The following is a 24,269-nucleotide window of genomic DNA, read 5'->3' as shown; positions in this document are numbered from 1 at the left end:
GAAAGTCTACGCAATTTTTTTTTTTGTCTGTTTTATCATCTGCAAGACGAAAAGTGTAACTGCTTAGAAAAATAATAGCAATGTTTAACCTCTTAACCAGCACCCCTATTTTTGAGAATTTTCGGAAAATGACATACCCAAATACAAATGTCTGTAACTCCTAAACCATATGCTCCACATTCATAACTCTGATATTTTTTTAAACTAGACACTTTAAACTTTGTTACCCAAGAGTCATATTAATTCAAAAGTAGCATAGGAACAGAGTAAAACAAGGTCAAATTTACATGAAAGTGACTCACGATTTCTATGAATGAACTTCATTTAGGGAAAAATGTATCAGACTTTTATGTTAAAGCAGTTCAATATTTAGGGTTAGGGGTTTGTTCAAATTATTAACCTGGGTTAGCACTACTAATTTACAGTTTTTGTTGATCGCTTTGATAGTATTATTGCAAGTATTTTGTAAAACCTCACAACGGTTAGTACAAAACTCAAAGCAGACCATCAAAAAGGCTGTTTTTCAGTGTTTAATTGACTAAGTACAACAGTAACTTTTTCACCACACCTAATCAGTGAGTCAAAAGAAATACCTGTCATATGAAGTAATTGTCTTTCACAATGCAATGCTCATAATACTTTTGATAAGCTTCTCTTCTGATTTGTGTGAATACATTTGACCAACACTTAATCCAACTGCTCTTAATGGTTAATCACTGAACCGTTTGGTAAACCTATAGATTTGAAATTGGCTTGTCAGCTATTTACAGTATATGGATTTCGAGAACTACACAAATAAAATGTGTGTTTGAATGAACATCTAAATTACATGTAACCACACATAATGAATACTCGTTATTGCTAATTGATTTCACATAGTGGTAACCACAATTGGTCACCATGTACTGTATGGGGGGGCATTTCTTTCAACACGGAGCAAGATAGACAGCGATAATAGGAAGAGCTTGTGGACAAGGGATCCGTCAGAGAGGTGGGCATGGGCACCAACAGAGAGGTCAGAGAGGTGGGCATGGGGCCCGTTAAAGGGCTGGTCGTCAGAGAGAGGGAGGCAGAACTGTTGTCTCTAATGATGTCTGGGCCATCGTCGTTGATCATGTGGTGAACCGAGGCCTTACTGTGGCAGAGGCTGCCAGATTAATTGATCCAAATCTAAAAAGATCAACTGTCAACCAAGAAAACCAAGTCTGGAGGATATACTACTATGCTTTACCATTACATTTATAGTAAATTGTAATGCATGTAAATTCATAAAACATGTTACAGTATTCTTACAGTATGATCTATTGACAGTATATTCTGCTCTATGCTTAGAATTGACAGAAAATCCCATAGTGGTGAGCGTGGCTGTGTGCTGACCAACCAGCAGGAGTGGGCAGTGGTGGAAATTGCGAGGGCCAGGAATGATATATGGCTGTCGGAAATAAAGCAGGCAATTGAGGAGAACAATGACACCTTTACCAATGTGGCATCCATCAACCTATACAGTAGCCCGCCATTTGAAGAGGCACCAGGTATCAATTGATCACATTTTCCTGGTGCCTTTTGAGAGAAACAATGACCAGGTAAAACAACTGAGGGCTGAGTATGTTCAGGTACAGCACTTTATACTGTATTACGGTTACTATTTGATGCATCGCCAACTTCATATGTAAACTGGAACTACACTGTAAAAAGAACGAACCAAAATATATTTTTAGAGGGTGATGGTGCTTGATGCTGATGACAACCATCACAAGTACATTTTTGTTGATGAAGCGGGCTTTAACCTGGCCAAATCTTGTCACAGTGGACGGAACCTCATCGGTCAATGGGCCACTGTCCAAGTGCCTGGACAACGCGGAGGAAACATCTCCATGTGCGCAGCTATCTCTGAAGATGGTGTGGAAGGACGTAGGCCATTACTTGACTCCTACAACGCTGTGCATCTCATTGAGTTTCTCAATAAAATTGAGCCGGCCTGTAAAGGTGAATGGGTCACCTTTGTAATTGTGTGGGACAAGGTCAGGTTCCACCATGCAGGTGGGTCAAGCATGTTTTCAGGCCCATCCCTGATTCATGACCCTCTACCTGCGCCTATACTCTGCTTTCCTCAACCCTATTGAGGAATTGTTTTCAGCATGGAGGTGGAAGGTTTATGATCGTCAACCCCTTGAGGCCATGGATGAGGCATGTGATGACATCAGAGTAGACCAATGTCATGCATGTATTCGCCAAGCCAAAAGGTTTTTCCCAAGGTGCATGAACAATGATGACATTCATTGTTATGTGGAGTAGAATCTATGGCCAAATGCTCAAGACAGGCTTGATCCAATTTAATGTAATGTGTCCTAAATGTAATGTTTTGTTTTCATTTATTTAACTGTATACATTTGATTATAGAGAGTATACCTATGTTACAATTATATCTGAAAAACACAATTTGCCCAAATGATTGTAGAGGATGTCTTCATTGATCACAACTTGATTACACATAGGATAGATATTATGGAAATGATAGATTCTGTAAAGGTTGGGTAATGTGAAACATTGGGTAATGTGAAAACTGTGTAATCTGTCTTTTACATTACTGTAAGCATATTACTTTCAGCACTTCTAAGGGCGATCTGAATCATGTACAGTATTTTGCATAGTTTGTTATTGGATTTACTGGTAGTTAACAAGACTAAACTGAAAAGATATCATTATGTTGGGTTTTGGTGATTAAACCATATGTTCTCATGACATTTCACAAGAAATGTATATTTCGAAACAATGGTTGTATGGTGAGAGATGTCTACTATCCAAATGAATGCACAATGGCAAGTTTTGAATGCAAGAATGGCTGCATTACAACTGTGATGAATTTGGATTTATGTACTAAGAGTTGTGAGGATATAACACATATTTGCGATAATAGTACCAAAGCCATCAACAAAAACTGTAAGCTTAAACAAACCTTTATGTCTGGAAACTGAGTCAAGTATGTATCAATGGAAATTAGGGTATTGTCCATGAGCTTCTCGTGAAAATCTTGCCACAGAAGGTCAGTGTCCTGTAAAAAACTTTTTTATAAGACATTCATTGAAACTGAGACACATGCTTATAATGCTCTCACGTGCACAAACCCACATACTTTCAAACCACAGATGACAAATAATTCTAAATATGTATTTGAAAAAGATACAGAGTTCTACTGCAAAAGGATCAGTTACATAACTCTATTTAGCACCTCTACCACTATGACTAGACTATGTGTGTCCCCTTCCCTCCCAGGGTCAGTCTGGAGGAGGCGACTCTCATGTTTACCTCCAGATTATTATCCATTTCTCTTTCTATTATCTCCTTTGGTCGAGGAGAGATTGAGTAGCAGAAGGAAGGAACCAAAAAAGAGATTCAAAACTTGACATACATCATCAAATCTTCAAATGCACACAATTTTAAGATTTGGGTCCAAAATGTAGGTTGAACCACCCCAGAGGATGTTTTTTTGCTTTTGTTTTTTTTGCTAAAAGATTAGGTACTTTTGATTTGATTTTCTCGCAAAACACTAAACAGCAACAAAAACTACCACAGTGCTTTCCTTAATATCTGTTAAAGCCCCCCATAAAACACGGGAATAGATTTGTTGTGAAAAATGCTTAAAGTGGGCTCACACTGACTGATCCAATCACAGATTGGAGATTATTTTGTTTATAGAATACTTAAGATGTTAAGAAATGCCAAATGTGAATGTAAATAACAGGAAATGGTTAACCATTTTCTGAAGTGGTTATTCATGAATAAGTATTATCTTTATAAATGTATTACTCAAAAAAAGCATCTTAACGAGCCAGTTGATGTGGTTTGGGCATCTGGTAAGGATGCCCCCTGGGCGCCTCCCTAGGGAGGTGCTTCATGGCACGTCCAGCTGGGAGGAGGCTTCGGGGAAGACCCAGGTCTAGGTGGAGAGATTACATCTCCACACTGCCCTGGGAACGCCTCGGCATCCCCCAGTCAGAGCTGGTTAATGTGGCTCGGGATAGGGAAGTTTGGGGTCGCATGCTGGAGCTGCTGCCCCCGCGACCCGACTTCGGATAAGCGGTTGAAGATGGATGGATGGAAAAATTGCTCTTTCAAAAGTATTTGACCAAGTTGACAAATTTTGCACTATAACTATTGTCCCTATATTTATAACCCCACTGGGGGCCTTTTACCACAAGTGTGGGGTATATAGTATATGTAGAAAATAGCAAATAATGGTGAGACATCTGTGACGTAAACTAAAGCCTATTACCTATTAACCATTTTAAAAAAAGGGACAAGCCTTTCAAGTCCTGCTCAAACTTACTGTTTTAATAGGAAATGCATCCACACAGGACAGAAAAATGTGCTCATAAAGCCATTTCATGGGGTTTTAAAATTGTGATTTGTCTTTTCCGTTGGTATTTTCACATTGAAAGCACCAATCTCACACAATCCAGACAGTCTCGTCACCTCACCTCACCTCATGACAAGCTTACACACCTCTGCGATGGAGTCCACCTCCTCTTTGCCAAACCACTCGGGGTCGTATATTTCTGCCAGACAGTCGTGCAGACGCTTTGTACACTCGTGCATGGCTGCAGAAACAGACAGTGGGTCAGCTAAATAGATACATTGACGCATTCACACAGATGACCAAGCCAATGTTACTGGCTTTACCGGCTTTATATGGTCATGACAGGAAAGATTTGATATAACTTTACACAGATGTGGTTAGTAGGTGATTTTACAACACTAGTGATATATTATGTTTAAGTTTTACAGCTATACTTTTGAATAATTTTGTATTTTAACATTTATTTCAGAGCAGTGCCTAGACTTGCATTGCAAAAGCACTGCTGTAAATGCCATTTTTGTTTGTTCTTAAGTTCTTATCTAAGAGACAATGAACATTCATTTAACATTATTTTGGGGCTTAGTTGTGTTGGTTTAGTATTTTCTATAAAATTAACTAAATTTGTGTTTGTTTCCTGTAAGTGATGTGATAGCTGGTCTAAATTCTGCCTTTTTAACCCTTTAAGATTTGAGGGTGCTTTTAAAAGATTTCTTGATACAGTGGCATATGCTAAATTAAAGCCGTATAACTTGACAAAAAAAACACGGCGGGTCAAGTGTTTGGTATAATTTTAAAGAAAACTTCAAACATTTCCAAAATATAGATTATTATAAATACTTTCACTCTCAAAATTTGTTTAAAACTGTTGAAAATTGGGGCCTGGGTAGCTCAGCGAATATTGATGCTGACTACCATACCTGGAGTCATGAGTTTGAATCCAGGGCGTGCTGAGTGACTTCAGCCAGGTCTACTAAGCAACCAAATTGGCCCAGTTGCTAGGGAGGGTAGTCACATGGGATAACCACCTCGTGGATGAGATTAGGGGTTCTCGCTCTCAATGGGGCATGTGGTAAGTTGTGCAGGGTAAGATCGCGGAGTGTAGCATGAGCCTCCGCATGCGGAGTCTCCGTGGTGTCATGCACAACGAGCCACGTGATAAGATGCACAGATTGACGGTCTCAGAAGTGGAGGAAACTGAGACTTGTCCTCCGCCACCTGGATTGAGGTGAGTAACCGTGCCACCATGAGGATCTACTAAGTAGTGGGAATTGGGCATTCCAAATTGAGAGAAAAGGGGATAAAAAAAAAAAAAGCACCGAAAAGGTTTTTCTTTTTTTTTGTCACATGTAACTGAGTACAATTTTGTGTTGATATGACAAAGCAATCAAAAGTCCTTACCAAAGTGGAACACTTCTGATTTGTCTTCAAATTTCAAAGTACTTGTTCAGTTTTGGTCATAATGAATCATTTGTGTTGGTCAAGACTAAAGTTATTAATACTTTAATAATTTCTGTTTCTCGGCGGGCCCTTCCGAGCTTAAAGTGTTAAACATGACCCAAGTAAAATCTTTTATTAATGCAATCAAGACATCAATAAATTCTATATCTGATTGTGATCAGCCACTACAAAGGCCTTAAAATCTATTTTTCTCTCTTGTTATTATACATGCACACATACAGTACACACAGGTAGAGTTCAGTCTTTCTTACTATTGGCTGCAGCAAAATATGCCTTTAAGTCTTTCTGCAGTTTGGTTCCCTCAGCCTATGGATAGAGACCAGAGAGATACAGAAGAAAACATCACCAGATATTCAAGATGTAGATGGATAAGGGTCAAAGATCAAATGTCAAGGCAAGCAGTATATTAAGGATGGAGGTCAGAGTTGATGACAGAGATGGCCAAGGGTTAAGGTTTGAGGGTCTTACCAGCTGCTTGTTAAAGTTTGCAACTCCCTCCTCAAAGGCGGTGTCCTTCGTTTCATCAGCTTTACCCAACTTCTGCATCACCTACCAGAGAGTGACACAAAACACTCAACATCATACTTCCATACTGGTAAATTACCAGTGTGAGATCAAAGCAAAGTTTTTGATGTTGGCTTGAAAAAGATACACATGTCTGTGTGTCTGTGCATCTATGTTTCATTGTACTGTTTAAATTTGAGTTTGAAATTAAAGTTCTGTTGATTGTTCACTCCGGTTCCTGCTTCCTCCTTGGTAGGGAAGGCAGAGTCCGCCACACACACTATTCCAGAAAAGTCTGAAGGTGATGGATGTAGCTTGAAATATCAGAATTGGTATAGGGATTTTGAAAAAAATAACAAGTTTGTAGGGTTTGTTTTTTGGCTTTGTCATATCATAAAACGGATAGTTCCAGCTCTAAAATTTGATTGGATGAGGCATGTATGAAGTTGTTATAATACAGTCAATACATCTATAAATGCAAATCAGTTGATATTAATGCGTCAAGTTAATAAAAATAACAATGTTTATAGAATAATCTTTGATCGTTACATTGCTTGACAACCAATGTATATTATATTTGGAAAGAATCATTTTTGGAATTGTTATGACTAATGCATATTTATTGAAAACTGATTTTAGGTTGAACAGCATCCTGTAAGATATAGTAAAAAAACAAAATAATAATAAAAAACTTATAAGCCTTTATTGCTTTCAACGGTTCAATTGTCCCAAATGTTGAAAATCTGCACATACAGTGCATTCAGATTATTTTCAGATCCCTTCATTTGTTCACATTTTGTTATGCAGCATTCTTATGCTAAAATGCTTTTAAAAAAAATATTCACATCATCTACAGTCCATACCCCATAAAGCAAAAACCACATTTTTGATAACTTGAAATATCACATTGACAACTATTCAGCCCCATTATTATTACACAAATTTAGCTCAGGTGCATCCCATTTCTCTGGATCATCTTTAAGATGTTTCTACATGTTGATTGGAGTCCACCGTTGGCAAATTCAATTGATTGGACATGGAAAGGCACTCACCTATCTATACGTCTCATCGCTGAAAATGCATATCAGAGAAAAAACCAAGCCATGAGGTCAAACGAAATGCCTGCAGAGCTCAGAGACAGAATTGTGTAGAGGCACAGATCTGGGGAAGGCTTAAAAAAAATAAAATATATATATATATATATATATATATTTGGCTGCATTGAATGTTCCCAAGTTAGATCAAGATTATGTGTGGAGATGGGAGAAACTTGCAGAAGGACAACCATCACTGCAACACCGCACCGATCTGGGCTTTATGGTAGAGTTGTCAGACGGAAACATCTCCTCAAGACATGCAAAAAAGACTCAGATTCTTTGGTCTGATGAACTGTCTGGAAGAAACAAGGCACCCCTAAACACCTGCTCAATCCCATCCCAATGGTGAAGCACGGTGGTGGCAGCATCATGCTGTGTTTTTCAGCGGCAGGGACTTGGGGACTGGTCAGGGTTGAAGGAAAGCTGAACGCAGCAAAATACAGAGATATCTTATTGAAAACCTGGTCCACAGCACTCAGGACCTCAGACTGGGCCGAAGGTTCACCTTCCAACAGGACAATGACCATAAGCACACTGCAAAGACATCGCAAGAGTGGCTTATAGACAACTCTGTGAATGTCCTTGAGTGGCTGAATGTCCTTGAGTGGCTCAGTCAAAGCCTGAACTTGAACCCAATTGAACATCTCTGGAGAGATCTGAAAATGGCTGTCCACCGATGGTCCCCATCCAACCTGACAGAGCTGGAGAGGATCTGCAGAGAAGAATGGCAGAAAATCCCCAAATCCAGGTGTACAAGGCTTGTCGAATCATACACAAAAAGACTTGAGGCTGTAATCACTGCCAAAGGTGCTTCAACTAAGTACTGAGTTAAGGGTCTGAATACTCAATATGATATTTCATTTTTTTCTTTTTAATAAATTTGCAAATGTATAAAACAATCTGTTTTTTGCTGTCATTCTGGGGTATGGAGTGTAGATTGATGTGAAATAAAAATAATAATAATATAAAGCATTTTAGCATAAGGCTGCAACATAACAAAATGTGAAAAAATTAAGGGGTCTGAACACTTTCTGAATGCACTGTATCTGAATACCTAACTGATTTCCACAGAAAGGAGAAATGATGACCATTTTTAAGTGAACTATTCCTTAAATCACCACTTATTGAACACTGTTCAGTAGAAACATGTTGCATAGATGTTTTATTAAAGGAATATTCCAGGTTCAATATAGGTTAAGCTCCATTTACAGGATTTGTGGCATAATAATGAATTTTTATTTTTCATAAAAAAAAAAAAAAAAGCAAAAATCTGGGTTGAGTGAGGCATTTACAATGGGGCAATCATTAAACGTTAAAATAATTACTGTTTCAAAAGTACAGACACAAGATGTAAACAATATGAATGTTAACGTGATTTTAAAGATATACCAATTTTACAACTTCGTTGCCATGACGACTGTAGAAATGACAATTTAAACATTGAAAATTTAAATAGAATAATAAATGCAAATGCTTTTATAAAATTATAAGCTTCACATTTCTTCCTTTAAACCCTCCACAAATCAGCCCCATTCACTTTCATTGTCCCCATTCACTTCCATTGTAAGTGCCTCACAGTAACCTCCATTTTTCCTTTTTTTAAAGGAGGGACGAGTCGTAATTAATTTGTGTGGTAATCAACATTATGCCACAAATGGCATAATGTTGATTATTGAGCTTAACTGGTATTGAACTCGGAATATTCTTTTACCCTCTATTTTACACTTTCTTAATGCCAAAAATGCTGACTTCAGTGTGTATGTATTGATGTGTGTATGTCTTAAGAATGTGACAAGGAGAAATAATGTCCACTGTGGTGGTTGCTGGCCACCACAGTGGTGCTTTCAGTATCAGTTCCATGTTTCTCTTCCTATGAACCCTGATACAACTTTTCATAGCAAAAGAAACTTAACAGAGGTGGTTGGCAAGAAAATAAATGACAGTATCTGAGGCATGATTGTTGAGTGTTGTGTCATTTACACTTAAATTTTTTCACCAAATTAAACACTCAAAGCCATTCTGAAAAATAGGAGAACACTTGGCTTTGAGTGTTTAATTTGCGAGTGTTTGTATTTGTTGCAAATTAAATTGTTGTAAAAGTGTATTTTTACGTATTTTCTCGCCAACCACCACCATTTGTTTTTTATTATTATTATTTTTATCCCCTTTTCTCCCAATTTGGAATTCCCAATTCCCACTACTTAGTAATTTGTCTCATAGTGTGCGTTATTCACCTCAATTTGGGTGGTGGAGGACAAGCATGACACCGTGAAGACTCCGCATGCGGAGGTTTATGCTACTCTCCGCAATCCACGCACAACTTACCACATGCCCCATTGAGAGCGAGAACCCCTAATCGTGACCACGAGGAGGTTACCCCATGTGACTCTACCCTCCCTAGCAACCAAGCCAATTTGGTTGTTTAGGAGACCTGGCCGGAGTCTCTCAGCACACCCTGGATTCAAACTCACGACTCCAGGGATGGTAGTCAGCGTCAATACTCGCTGAGCTATCCAGGCCCCCCGACAACCACCTCCAATAAGTTTCATTTGCTATGAACATTTATAACAGGGTTCATAGGAAGAGAAACAAGGAACTGATACTGAAAGCACCCACTGTGGTGGCCAGCAATCTCAGACTTTATTTCTCATTGTCATTCTTAAGACATCCACTATTAAAGATAGAACTCGCTTTCCAGACAGATTTAATTATGCACATTTCCTTTAGTACAGAATATTGCTCTACATCCTGTTCAGTGTGTATGAGGTAGTGCTTGTATCCAGTTCTGTATACAATATGTTTCCTTTTCCTGCTGCTCCCCCATATCAACTCCTAATGGCATATTAAACATGTCATGCATTCGGACCCACAGAATATTGGTCTCCACCGGACAGACATCAGCAACAAAACAGAACAGCATATCCTGTGATCATTTCATGATGTCATACAAAAGGATTCAAGATGAAAGAAGTTCACAGGATGGTGTGTCCCTGAACAGTCTTACATAAAAGCCCAGAATGAAAACACATTCATGTTATTCCAAAACTATTTGCTATTCGTTATTTTTTCTATGTATCAGAAAACGATACATTTTGAGTCTGTCATGCTCCAAAAAGAAAAACTAAAGGTTGTCAATATGACTAGTATGCTATATTCCAAGTCTACTATAGTCATATGATAGTTTGATATTCACAATAGATGGGTCATAGGTTTGTGTGAGGAACAGACTTAAATAAATGTATTCTTTGAAAATCTTCCCTGCTCATGTTCAAATTCAAATACGGCGCTTTTTCGAAATGACACACCAGGTTTGACATCAATGATGCCAAAAGCCATTGGTTCATGCAGGTGTAATATCTGAATGCTCCATGCATTCAAGACATTTGGAATGGCATTTGAGAGCTACAGCGGAGAGGAAGATTTTCAGTGAATAATAATTTCTTTAAAAATGTTATCAAATATAACAAAAAAGCTATCAAATGTCTTCAGAAGACATGGAATATAGGACACAAGTAATAAAGAGTATCATTTTATGATTTTTAAAGGTGACTTTTGTCTTTTTTAGAGCTTGACAGCTGTGGTCACAATGAACTGTCATTGAATGGAATAGAGCTGTACGTACATTTTGACAAATGTTTAATTTTTTTTGTATTACACTGAAATAAGCAAGCATACGAGCTTGAAACAGCATGGGAGTTAGAAAATAATGAAACGTTTGTGACAAATCTTTTTTGGCTAATATATATATTTAAATTCATCTAAATTTCCAAGACGAGGGTTTTCAACTTAAAATATGGCTTTTCATAACAGGAAGATTTCTGTTAAGTGTATTCTGTATATACATGCAACTAAATAGCAAAATATATTACGTTCTAGAAAAATCCTGTTCGAAAGAGCAAAGTAAGCTAGAGAGATCATCCCAGTATAATCCCACACTGATTTTCTCTTGGACTATATTAATAAGGGCCATGTCAGCTGTGCTCTTCTTGAGGAATGTATGAATGTGTGTTGCTGGGAGTGTCTGAAAGCTGATCCCAAATGAATTGTAGCCCTCCAGTGCCCCAACATCTTAAAATACAGTGGTATGGATCTGTGTCACGATGACCTGTGCTCCCTGTGCAGTAGGGCGAGATCTGGGGTAGGGGGGAAGGGGTAAGAGCAATTTCTCTGACTCAGAGGTCTTCCAGGAACTGGCTATGATTGTACACCTAGACTGCCATGGACTGATCTAATGGTGGACCGACAATGGCCGAAATCTCAACGGCCCATGCCGATATTGAGAAAGCAGATTAGGCACTGCCGATAATAGACATATTAATTATTATATCAATAATTGTAACAAGAATTTACACTTTTGGAAGAAAATGTGAGTGGTGCTCGTCCACGCAAAGCTTGCCAAAATATTGAGTATTTTGAGTTGTTACCAGGACATTGCTATGAAGTGTTCTAAATGTTTTTTAACACTTTGCTATGTGGTCGCTAGGGCATTGCTAGCAGGGCTGGACTGGGAAGAGATGGCAACATGGCCCCAAACTTATAGATGGGGGGGGGGGGTGATGGTGATCTGAAAGATGTATCGTGGCGCCGTTTTGGGGTGTATCTTGTTTCATAGATATTTAAATATTTTTCCTTAAAAATTGGTCAAAAATAAAATTATTTAATTTAATAATAAAACAACAATATTGGCTGATTAATCGGCTTTGGCACTCTGCATATCTCTCTCATTTAACAGCACTGTGTCACATGACCTCTCTGCCCCTAATTGTATATAATAGGTCTAGGGGCTGTAACCACCATGGGCATTGGGGGGTAGCCTTCAATGGGTACAGTGATGATGAGTGATGATATTAACTAGAAATAGAACAGATTCAAACCCCTTCAGTCTGAATATAGTTCATAAAACTGAAATTTAAGGCTGTGTAAGCTTCCTCTTAGTTGTGTGGTTTAAAGTAATAGTATTGAGCTCAGGATAAACAACTTCCTGAGTCAGCTATGTTTAATTTAGCCTGCTCTGATCACACAAGCGCTAACCATTTGTTCAGCAGTTGAAAGATTCTTCAGTGTGAGTGTGTGTGAGCATTGTAGGCAGAACCTGATCCACGCGTGCGCGCGTGCGCAACTGCTGTCTCTTAGGAGAGGCAAGCAGAAAGGCTCAATTAATCTACCTGTGGAGTTTAAGATAAGGAAGATTTACAGTAGACACACAGACTTACTATCTCTTTTGTGTGTGTGAGAGTGTCTGACAGCAGTCTCCAAATGTTATGTTATATGTATAATGTTGATGTATAAAGTTATAAATTATATGTATATGTTGATGTATAAGTTAAATGCCTGTTTATCTGTGTTTTATAAAAGCTCTGGTCTTTACTTCTGATGGATAGGTGCTGGTGTTCAGTTACAGACCCCAAAATATCCCGGAACACAGTTGTTGACATTCACACACATCACAGTTTGTCACACAAGGGGTTTGAGGGGATTAGCTCACAGCTACAGCCTGTTTGCTATTCATAGGCCCAAACACACACTGCTCAGTTGCTCTACTGGGAGGAACAGGTGTGTGGGTGGAGTGCGGAAGAGGGGGTGTGGCTACAGAATAGTTCATGTTTGATTGAAAGCAGAGGTCAGGGGAAGGCTGAGGTCACTTCCTTTGGGTTCCTAATTTGAGAATTGCTGTAACTCGACACCCAGGTCTTACCCTCCGAGGCCACGATGACATATTGTCTCCCTAGCAACTGGCCATGCTCACTTTTTGGAATCTTTTTGGATAGATATGTGGATGAGGGAAAAACGATGTATGGAAAATGTAAGGGGAGAGTGCAGAGATGCGTGGATAACTCTCCTCTACCTGGCTGAGTTTCAGGATGGAAGAGAAGACCTTCCCTCAAAGCGGTCACACTGATGGCCTGTGTATCACTATGAAGATAAGTATATACACACACACACGTATACTGGGTGACCCCAGCTTTCACACCCTAAAAAAGTAGAGGCAGCTTAACACTTGAGCCAGACTAGACGAGGCACATAATGCAACTAAAACAACCATTAGTGGTGATACGAAATATCTAGACATGTTGTAAAGTCTGGCAGACAAAAGCAATACAAAGTAAAATAAAAAAAAAAAACACTGAAGATCATTAAAGAAACAGTTCACCCAAAAATGGAAATTAGGTCATTATTTACTTGTCCTTATTTCATACAAATGACGTAGGCTGTGACTAGTGGCCAACGAGCTCCCAAAAAAAAAGCACCAAAAAGCGCTATTATGGACTATCAAGCCTTCTGATATTATTCGATATTCAGTGAAAATCTCCCCTTCTGCCATTGCCCTCGAATCAAAATATATTAGGGCTGGGTGTTGATACAGATTTCCCGATTCAATTCGAATCTGATTTTGATAAAATTCTGACTCATATGGGAATATTTCAGTAATAATATTTTGCATACATATGAAAGAAACGAGCGAGACATATTTTAAGTATTTAGAAATATTTAGATTTTTGTATATATTATTTTTGAAGTCATTCATATGTTTTTAAAGCCATAAAGGAAATCATATTTCCCTATTTTATAATAAGATTCCAAGTTAAAGCTACACTGCATAACTTTGTGTTCTCTAGCGACATCTTTGGTTGAAAATGTAATTGCGGTGTCGCTGTCCTTTTCTGCATATCGCGGCCCCTTTCGGCATACCGCGGCTCTCTTCAGCCACTCGTGGCTCGTTCGGCATAACGCGGCAGACAGTTTTAACTTATCGCTGCCTGTTCTGCCTTCTTATGCGGCCGGCCCACCGGGAAAAGTCCTGGTCCTCCCTATGGCCAGTCCGCCCCTGCCTGACACCTGTGCATCAATGAGCCATAGGTGCCCAGCAACCTGTTGCCGAATTGTGGTTTGTCCCTCCTCAGACCACTGGCGGTAGGTTCTCACCACTGCTGACCGGGAGCACCCCATAAGCCTTGCCATTTCAGAGATGCTCTGACCCAGTCGTCTGTCCATAACAATTGGGCCATAGTCAAAGTCGCTAAGGTCTTTACAGCAGTCCATTTCTCCTGCATTCAACATGTTAACTATGAGAACTGATTGTTCGCTTACCATCTAATCTACCCAGTCCTTGACATGTGGCCTTGATAGGTGATGATCAACGTTATTCGCTACACTTGTGAGTGGTCATAATGTTTTGGCACCGATGAGCACACATACACTTTAATAAGTATGACAATTTGTATGACAATGAATCGTCATAATCGTGAAAGCCCTGAAACAATGAATAGCCACAATCGTGAAAGCCCTAAAGCAGACAGTTAATCGTCATAATCGCAATTATTTGTTTGACACTTATTTGTCAGCCAAATTTCATAATCGTGACAGCCCTAGTCAATATACTTCTAATTCAATGGTGAGTGAAATCTGAAAATGTACCAGCCAGTGGATAATCACAGACATATAAGTTGCATAGCATGAAATCTGGTTGCATATGAGTGATTTACTTGCATTGTAGGGGGTTGCCACATAAAGTAAAATGTCAATGTCGAAATTAAGATTGCGATGCATCTGAAAATTTATATTTTTACCCATTCTTTTTTGTAATTTTTGGAGCTCGAGAGCCCTTGGTTACTGTTAACTCTCATTGTAGGGGACAGAGCATCTTGGAACCTTCTGCAAAACATCTCCTTTTGGGTTCTATGCAAGAAAGTCAGATTTGAAACATTAGGGCAAGTAGTTTAACCCTATTTCTTTAAGTTGTCACACATCAGATCTCAGAATACCTATAAAATTAAAAGACCTTTGGTCTGTTTCTCACCCAAAGAGATCTTATCACTTCAGCAGACATAGATTAAACCACTCGAGTGGTATGGATTACTTTTATGCTGCCCTTTATGTGATTTTTAGAGCTTGAATGTTTTTTGGACCCCATAGATTTACACTGTATGGATATAAACACATCAAACATTCTTCATAATATCTTAGTTTTTTTCTGCAGAAGAAAGAAAATCAGAGTTTTGATGAGAGAATTACAACTTTTCAGTGAGCTATCCCTTTAAGATAAGTTAATTGCCTTATTGCCTTACCAGTGCATTTTGATTCATATGTGTACACACATGGTTGAACAACAATAAAGTCTGTCTTGATGATTTTCTCCATTGTTACAGAGTTAGAAAATTTAACACTTAATGATGGTTGAACAATATTCTGGAAAAACACATTTCTCTGTGCATGAATCACTGGCCTTCAGAGAAACTCCTGGAAGATCAGCATTGCAGGACAGATTACAAATCATACAGGAAGAGGAACAAACAAACACAGACGCCGGGGCGTAGATTCCAGGGGGGATGGTGTGTGTGTGTGTGTGTGTGTGGGGGGTATTATGAAGGATTTCCTATTACCCTGGTCTTGCACGTATAATTATTATGAGTCACTCAAATCAAATGTGTGTGACCAGTGTCCCCATGGACTGGGCGCAGGGCTCTGGTGTCCAACTGCGCACTCTGCGATTGGTCATTTGGAGTGCTTAGTGTGGAAATGGCACTTCCTGAGTGGGACCTCCTGTGCTCAGCTGTGGGTTTGTTTGTGATTATGCACTGTTACTATAAGGTGACCAGATTTCTGAAATGAAAAACAGGGCCATTTCATGTTCAGTGTTCAATAGGTAATTTAAATTTCATGTTACTTATTAAAAAGGGGAAAAATCGGATTTTATGTATTTTGACCATGGTGAATGTGGTAATGAGCTGAACTATGCACTGTAAGAAATTATTTTGATTAAACTTAAAAAAATGAAGTAACCTGGTTGCCTTAAAATTTTGAGTTCTTTTAAAATAAAATGTGATAATAAAATAAAATAAATAATAATTTGAATTAAAAAGGTCTAGTAAACTAACAATTAATGGATTGTATTTTTACATTATATCAGTTCATTGACATTGTGCCATTATTTTAATCAATAAAAACAGACTCTTATGTTATCTGAAGAACTTAGTCAATCTAAGTTCATCTGGCAAAAATATAAAGTTAACAATTCATGGAAATAGTTTTTTACAGTGTGGTATATTATGCTCTATTGAATAATGTAGGAAATTCAAACAAGGAGGTAAAGTTGATCATTTTTAGTGGTCTTCTGTTTCATCTTTAATGAGTTCATTCTTTTCTTTGCTGTACAGATGTCACTGTGACATAAAAGTGAACTAAACAAACATGTATAAACAATGAGGAACTATTTGTCTATTGCAAAGAGGTCCTGTCCTTTGAGCATCTTAATAATTTAATGGAATACAGTGAAGTATGTAAATATTTAGCATCTAAAAACAAATTTCATATGACAAATACATTCAATATTATTTAATAATGATAATAATTATTATTATAATGCTGTTTTACCTAACTGTTTGCGTATCTCATATGGACCTGTTTTTCTTAATTATTACCTTTTATTTTGATCAAGTCATATGTATTATGGTGCTCCTTTTCACTCACTTGTTACCTTTCAAGATGCAAATCTATGCTGTAATGTACTGACTTATTGTACATTTCGTTGCAGTTATTTTATTATACATTTTTATTTATTTTTCCATGTTATTAATATCATATTCTTATTTAACATTTATTTTGGGTATATGTTAATACAACAAATGAGTAAATACACTCACCTAAAGGATTATTAGGAACACCATACTAATACTGTGTTTGACCCCCTTTCGCCTTCAGAACTGCCTTAATTCTACGTGGCATTGATTCAACAAGGTGCTGAAAGCATTCTTTAGAAATGTTGGCCCATATTGATAGGATAGCATCTTGCAGTTGATGGAGATTTGTGGGATGCACATCCAGGGCACGAAGCTCCCGTTCCACCACATCCCAAAACAGATGCTCTATTGGGTTGAGATCTGGTGAATGTGGGAGCCATTTTAGTACAGTGAACTCATTGTCATGTTCAAGAAACCAATTTGAAATGATTCGAGCTTTGTGACATGGTGCATTATCCTGCTGGAAGTAGCCATCAGAGGATGGGTACATGGTGGCCATAAAGGGATGGACATGGTCAGAAACAATGCTCAGGTAGGCCGTGGCATTTAAAAGATGCCCAATTGGCACTAAGGGCCTAAAGTGTGCCAAGAAAACATCCCCCACACCATTACACCACCACCACCAGCAGCCTGCACAGTGGTAACAAGGCATGATGGATCCATGTTCTCATTCTGTTTATGCCAAATTCTGACTCTACCATCTGAATGTCTCAACAGAAATCGAGACTCATCAGACCAGGCAACATTTTTCCAGTCTTCAACTGTCCAATTTTGGTGAGCTCTTGCAAATTGTAGCCTCTTTTTCCTATTTGTAGTGGTGATGAGTGGTACCCGGTGGGGTCTTCTGCTGTTGTAGCCCATCCGCCTCAAGGTTGTGCATAATGTGGCTTCACAAATGCTTTGCTGCATACCTCGGTTGTAACGAGTGGTTATTTCAGGCAAAGTTGCTCTTCTATCAGCTTGAATCAGTCGGCCCATTCTCCTCTGACCTCTAGCATCAACAAGGCATTTTCGCCCACAGGACTGCCGCATACTGGATGTTTTTCCCTTTTCACACCATTCTTTGTAAACCCTAGAAATGGCTGTGCGTGAAAATCCCAGTAACTGAGCAGATTGTGAAATACACAGACCGGCCCGTCTGGCACCAACAACCATGCCACGCTCAAAATTGCTTAAATCACCTTTCTTTCCCATTCTGACATTCAGTTTGGAGTTCAGGAGATTGTCTTGACCAGGACCACACCCCTAAATGCATTGAAGCAACTGTCATGTGATTGGTTGATTAGATAATTGCATTAATGAGAAATTGAACAGGTGCTCCTAATAATCCTTTAGGTGAGTGTATGTGAGAAGTTGCTTCCTTTATTCAGTGTGTTAATATTACAAGTGCGAGAGGGAGGGAGAGGGGGTGGTGGGCAGATAGAGGGTGACAAGAAATCCCAGTTTTCCGGGGACAGTCCCGGTTTTTAACGGTCTGTCCCCAGAAATATCCTCTTTTTTACTGCACATTCAAAACAGTCAGCAAAGCGAAAATACATGGCAAGAAAGCCGCTATTGAAGCCTACCGGCAACAAGGTATTCCATGTGCTGTTTATTTTGATCAACAGAGGGGGCTGCTCGCTAAAGCAGCTTTAAGTCATTCGTCTTCCTTTAATGATTACTTGTTCGCACCAGTTTTGCCATTAAGAACTGGATCAGGGAGCAAGCGCAATTGAAAAGAAACATCATCATCATCGTCGTCATCTGCTTCGAGGTGAGGCACATACAGTACAAGCTATGTTATAAAGAAGTTATATTGTTAAGTGTTTTATATATAATTAATGCATTTAAAATAGGAATACAACATTAATATATTAAAACACATTAAATGTATAATAAAGTATCTTCAGAGATCAACAATAAAAGTAAGTCTGCACATTACAGTATAGATTACACTTGGGAAAGAAGTGGGGAAAGATTTGTTGGGAAAGAAGTGACTGAAAAGAAGCAGCGTATTCGAGCGTGTACCCAGAACAACATGTCACCCCTCAAGCATTTTTTGCGGAGCTTTCCTACCTCTGTAAGTGTTTTTTGTGACCCAATCACGAAAAGTTTTTAGACCCTGTTTACAACTGTATTTAGTGCTGACCACTTGGGATCGGATCACCCGAAACGCATCTTAATACCAGGTGTAAACATGGTCTTAGTTCCAGTTTTCGAAACTGATTGCATTGGAACACCTCACTATTTGTAACACTCCATTTCTCCGTGTTCATGGCTTTCCAAACAGTGGTGGAGATTTGTATTAATTGTTCATTTTGATTTAATTCACTGATTTGTTCAGTTACCATGTCTAGAGACTGCATATTTACGGCAGTAGGTGGCGACAAATGAGCATCTTTTATGATTAATTAGTGAATCGTTGAAGCATTAGGTGCATCCCAAACAGCACACTACAGCACTATTCTACGCCGGTAGCGCAAGCAGTGCGAGTTGCATGCTAACAATGAAAATGCAATGAAATGAATTGTACTGCGAGTACCAGTATGTTCGACACATCAAGCACTCAGAGCTCGTGGCTTACCGTACGTAGCGGAAGGCTTCATTGCTTGTCTGACAAAACTATTTTAAATAATGGAGATTGTAGCTACTTGTGAAACTTCAGTGAAGATAGCACCTTACAAATGTGAGTTGAATGCTTTACCATCACCCCACACTGTGTAATATATTCATTATTTGAGATATTGTCACATTAAACTGAGTTTGGCTAATGCCCTAAAGCAAGCGGCAACACTTCACATGCGCTTGAAACGTCACATCCATCAGCTGTTAAGCGGCAAATGATTCCATGTAGTTAAAACATTTTAAGTGTTCCATTTGGGACGATACTACAATTTGAAAATCCAAACACTACATGGCTGAGTGCATAGTATACTGTGTAAGTGCGTAGTGTATAGTGCATCATTTTGGACACAGCTATTGTCTCAGCTGATTTGATCAAAAACACTGATTCGTTTACATACAAACTGTACTTTTGGCTTCTTTTGGAACTATTTTCACTGGTGGGCAACCAACGGCCAATTTTTGTCTGAAACAGTAAATTATACAGAACATATTGATATATGTCAGCCAGGGCCGTAGCAAGGTAATCTGGGCCCCCTGACGGTCTCTTGCTCTGGGGCCCTTTCCTATAAAAAGGTCAAGGGCCCCCTGGAACTTTGGGCCCCTGGAATCGTTACCACCTTTCACCCTACTAGCTATGGCCCTGACATCAGTAGTGTGTGCTTTCTTTAAAGTATTAGTAGAGAAAAAAATTATGGATTATGGGAATAGCGTCACAAATATACATAAGGCACAAACAATGTGTGTTCACCCACACAATTCTTGTAAAATGACCAAAGTCAGTTTGTTAAAATAACTTTTCCTGTCCCAGCTTAATATGCATAGACAACAATCAGTTATCCATTCTTAGGTTGATTCTCCTGAAAAGTGTAAATACTGGGGCTCTGTGGCACAATCAAAACATTGCTCTCTTTGTTTGAGCCTCCCGACCAGCCCGACACACCGACATTGGCTCTACCAATGCCATGAGATTGGGGGTGGGCCAATCTGTTAGGTCACCAAATAGAAGTTAGGGGAATAGTGTTTTGTGAAACCTGTTGGGTTTTTTTTTGGTGGAATTACTAAATTCACCTTTAAAGTCCTGCTTTTGGTTCTCATTTTGTCTTATCCCCACAGTATCCCCATAGTCAAAACCCTGAGCTTTCAACAAAGTATTTCCTTACTCTGACTGAAAAAACATTCACAACCAGCTGGTGCTCCAAATATACCAAAGAGAACTTCAAAAAGAGAGTTTAAAACACGAATTTTAACAGGATCCGTTCTGAGTCTGGGAAAGCCATCATTTCACAGACACCTACTCAGACAGTGAACTTCCCCACGCATCAGGCAACTGAGCAGGCGAGCAAACATAACATGCAGCGAGTAAAGGACAGTATTTATCAGTGTTTCAATGTGTTTCAACTTTCAGCTGTTGGATGCGTTTAAGTCCTGTAGTAAACAGTTTCAGACCATTTGACCATCTGTAGCGCTCTACATAGACCCGCTTTAATAAATAATTTAAATATGAGCCATTTAAAGCAAGCTTACCTTCTCTTGTGCTCGCGTTATCCTTTTCTGCACATTACTCGCCAGTTTACCGGCGTTGACCCCTTTCCCTGTCTCTGCCATGTTTGAGTTTCTTCAAGGTTCCCAAGTGAATAAATAAATAACCTGTTACGAATGAACTAAAGCGCAGAGTGAGCAGAGACAGAGGCAGAAGAGAGGTAATGTATGGGGAAATACTGTCTGACCGACAGGAGGTCAGTGGTCAAGCCCTTCTTAAAGAGACAGTACGTGGCGTCAGACTCGTAAAGGTGGACACGGAGTGTTGATATTAATAAGCTAAACCGTTACAAACTGAGTCGAAAGTCTTATCAAAAAGGTCTGACGGATTCCGCTATAAGCTCTGGCGACATAGGGACTGGAAAACGACACAGAGTGAGAGAGAGCTACTTCTCTAAATGTGCGGATTAGGTTTCCATTCTTATTATAGAAGCTCTCTTAAAGGCGCAGGTGAAAGCAACCACATTATAAAACTATGTTTATCAACGCTAGACATATACTGTATATAATATATTGCTCCCACCATGTGCACTGAAATATATGTTATCCTGAAATGTTGCTTTATATGGTAACATCTAAATTACCTGGTTCCATTCAACTCAGATCCCCAGCTATCCCAGATGTGTAAGAAAGAACAAATTCTTTCTTCTTGTTTACTCTGAATCTCCACTTTTACCTGCTCTCCTATGTGCGTTCACAAGAGGACTTCTGTTTTTTTGGTGATTCACATTCTTCATGCATTCTAAACAGTGAGGTGACTTAAAAATGTATTTGTTTCTCAACCACACCTATTATATCACTTCTAAAAACATTATTCTTATAAATTAAATTATTATAATGTTGAAAACAAGCAATGATAAAATATTTTTAAATTGGTATATTTGGCAGATGCATTTATTCAAAATAACTTGAGGAAAATTTTGACTTGAGTGATTCATACAGGAGTCCCACATCTTTTGACCAATCAATTCCCATTCATTGTGCATGCATTCGTGATTGTTGAATATTTTATAATATTATTAATAATAATTGTATAGAGATCATGCTCACAAAGTACAATTTTAGCCCTAAAGCATACATAAGCATTCATAAAAATTTATTTTCACTATAGAAATTTCCATGACTTTTAATTTTTTTCTCCATATTTTCCACAAGTTTTCCAAATCACAATTTTAAAATTCCCTGATATTCCCTGATTTTAAATCTCCATGACTGTTGGAACACTGTTCATCATAAGGAGTCAATAACATTAGGAGTACTGCAATATAAAGTTAATAATTTGAGAATCTTCCTGAATTTCGACCTTGAATTAAGCAGAATAAAGTTATGCTAATTAAGGTCAGGGAAATGTATAACTTGTGACTACACTGTGAAAAAAAAATCTGTAATTGTAATGGTACAGAAATACAATGTTAATTGATTAAGGAATATTAACTGTAAAATGTACAGTCAAAATTTGTAATATATTTTAAGACAATTCAGTAGTTTTTAAAAGAAAATTTTGTTTAGATGTAAAAAGTATGATTTTCCTGTATAATTAATAGTACAAATTTACATTATGTTTAACAAGAGAGTACATGTACTATTTACAGTAAATTATTGTTAAAATTACAGTTAAAAACAATAATCAGACATTCCCACAATTCCCTGCATGACCCATCATATTTAATTATATTTTATGGGAATAATGTTTCTTCTTATTTTTAATATCAGTTACATACATTGGGGTATTTTGTTTTATATTTAATGTAGTTTAGTTAATGTGTTACTCTGATGGTGTTTAGTGTTTGTGTGAGTTCAACTGAGCAACTTGTTCAACTTGAACTGATGGTGCCCCCCTAGGCAGTTGGTGCCCTAAGCAGACTGCGCAGTCTGCTTATAGGGAGCAGCGGTACTGACTACTTACAAAGCTTTGAATGGAGTAGCTCCGCAGTACTTAAGTGACCTTCTACCATGCTATATTCCATCATGTTCATTATGATCGCAAAATTCTGGGATGTTATTCCTAGAGTATCAAAATCGACAAATGGAGGTAGATAATTTTCCTGTTTGCCTCCTAAACTATGGAATAGTCTCCCTAACACTGTTCAGGACACAGACACACTCACTGAGTTTAAGTCTAGACTAAAGACTCAGCTATTTAGCCAGACATATCCATAATTTATCCATCAACTTCATGTCTCAACCTCGGGATTCATATCCAGAGACGGCCCGATCCATCTCTGTTCCTACTTGGTGTTGAACTCCACTGCTATGTGAGTGGTGATGACTAAATGCAGCCGGTGCCAGCCAGACATCAATTCAGTCTAATAGATTGGACTTCAGGGGATGAATTGATGCCAACTCCAACCATAAGGCATGGGATACTTCATATGCTACTGCCTGAACCTTGGATTTAGGATAGACCTCACCGAAATGGCCTGCTGGTTGACTTGCGATGCACCTCATTGAACTTTGCCTGCATCACCTCGGTCTAATGATGGACTACATTCTTGTAGTGGAATACATAGACTATCAATTAATTGCCAACAAAACCCTTCATCAGCCAACTAACAAAGGACAATGTATCTATGTGAACTTCTGCAGTTAATCCAGGATGAACTTCAAAGACATTGGCCATTGATCTTACAGTTCATAAAAAATTATTTTTTTTTAACACTGAACCTTAACAGTTACTTAGTTTACTAATCTTAAACCATGACCTGCACTGCATATAAATAAGTAATATTGGCATTATATTCATGCTGTTTAGCAAGTGGGGAACTGGCCCTCACAGTGAGCCTGATTTCTCCCAAGGTTATTTTTCTCCATTAACCAACATCTTATGGAGTTTTGTGTTCCTAACCACAGTTGCCAATTATTATTTAATTATTTATTTTTATAAACAATTTACAATCATATTTAATCCAACTACACAATGAGATGAAACTTAAATTTTCTGTTAATGCATGATTTTCTGTAAAGCTGCTTTGAAACGAGGTGTGTTGTGAAAAGCGCTATACAAATAAAAATGTCTTGACTTGACTTCAATGGGGTGATATCACATGTTTGGTGGGATTCCCATTAGGCCTCTCACTACATCACAGTAAACCCATCTAACTTCCCTTCTTCACCGTACTGAGCACTTTCTCCCAGTAGAGGGCAGGACAAATACAGAAATGCAAAACACTCTATAGAAGTAAAATAAAGAAT

General features: G+C 38.4%; 1 pseudogene; it reads right to left on the bottom strand.

The window, feature by feature from the left end:
* The window catches only part of LOC127646273 (myc box-dependent-interacting protein 1-like), a 38,250-nt pseudogene extending 16,812 nt beyond the window's left edge, over positions 1 to 21,438 (bottom strand).
* Between the last annotated feature and the right edge of the window lie 2,831 nt (positions 21,439 to 24,269).

The sequence above is a fragment of the Xyrauchen texanus genome, chromosome 7, assembly GCF_025860055.1.
Source record: "Xyrauchen texanus isolate HMW12.3.18 chromosome 7, RBS_HiC_50CHRs, whole genome shotgun sequence".
NCBI lineage: Eukaryota > Metazoa > Chordata > Actinopteri > Cypriniformes > Catostomidae > Xyrauchen > Xyrauchen texanus.
The sequence above is the reverse complement of the archived record's forward strand: the minus strand, read 5'-3'. Positions and strand labels throughout refer to the sequence as shown.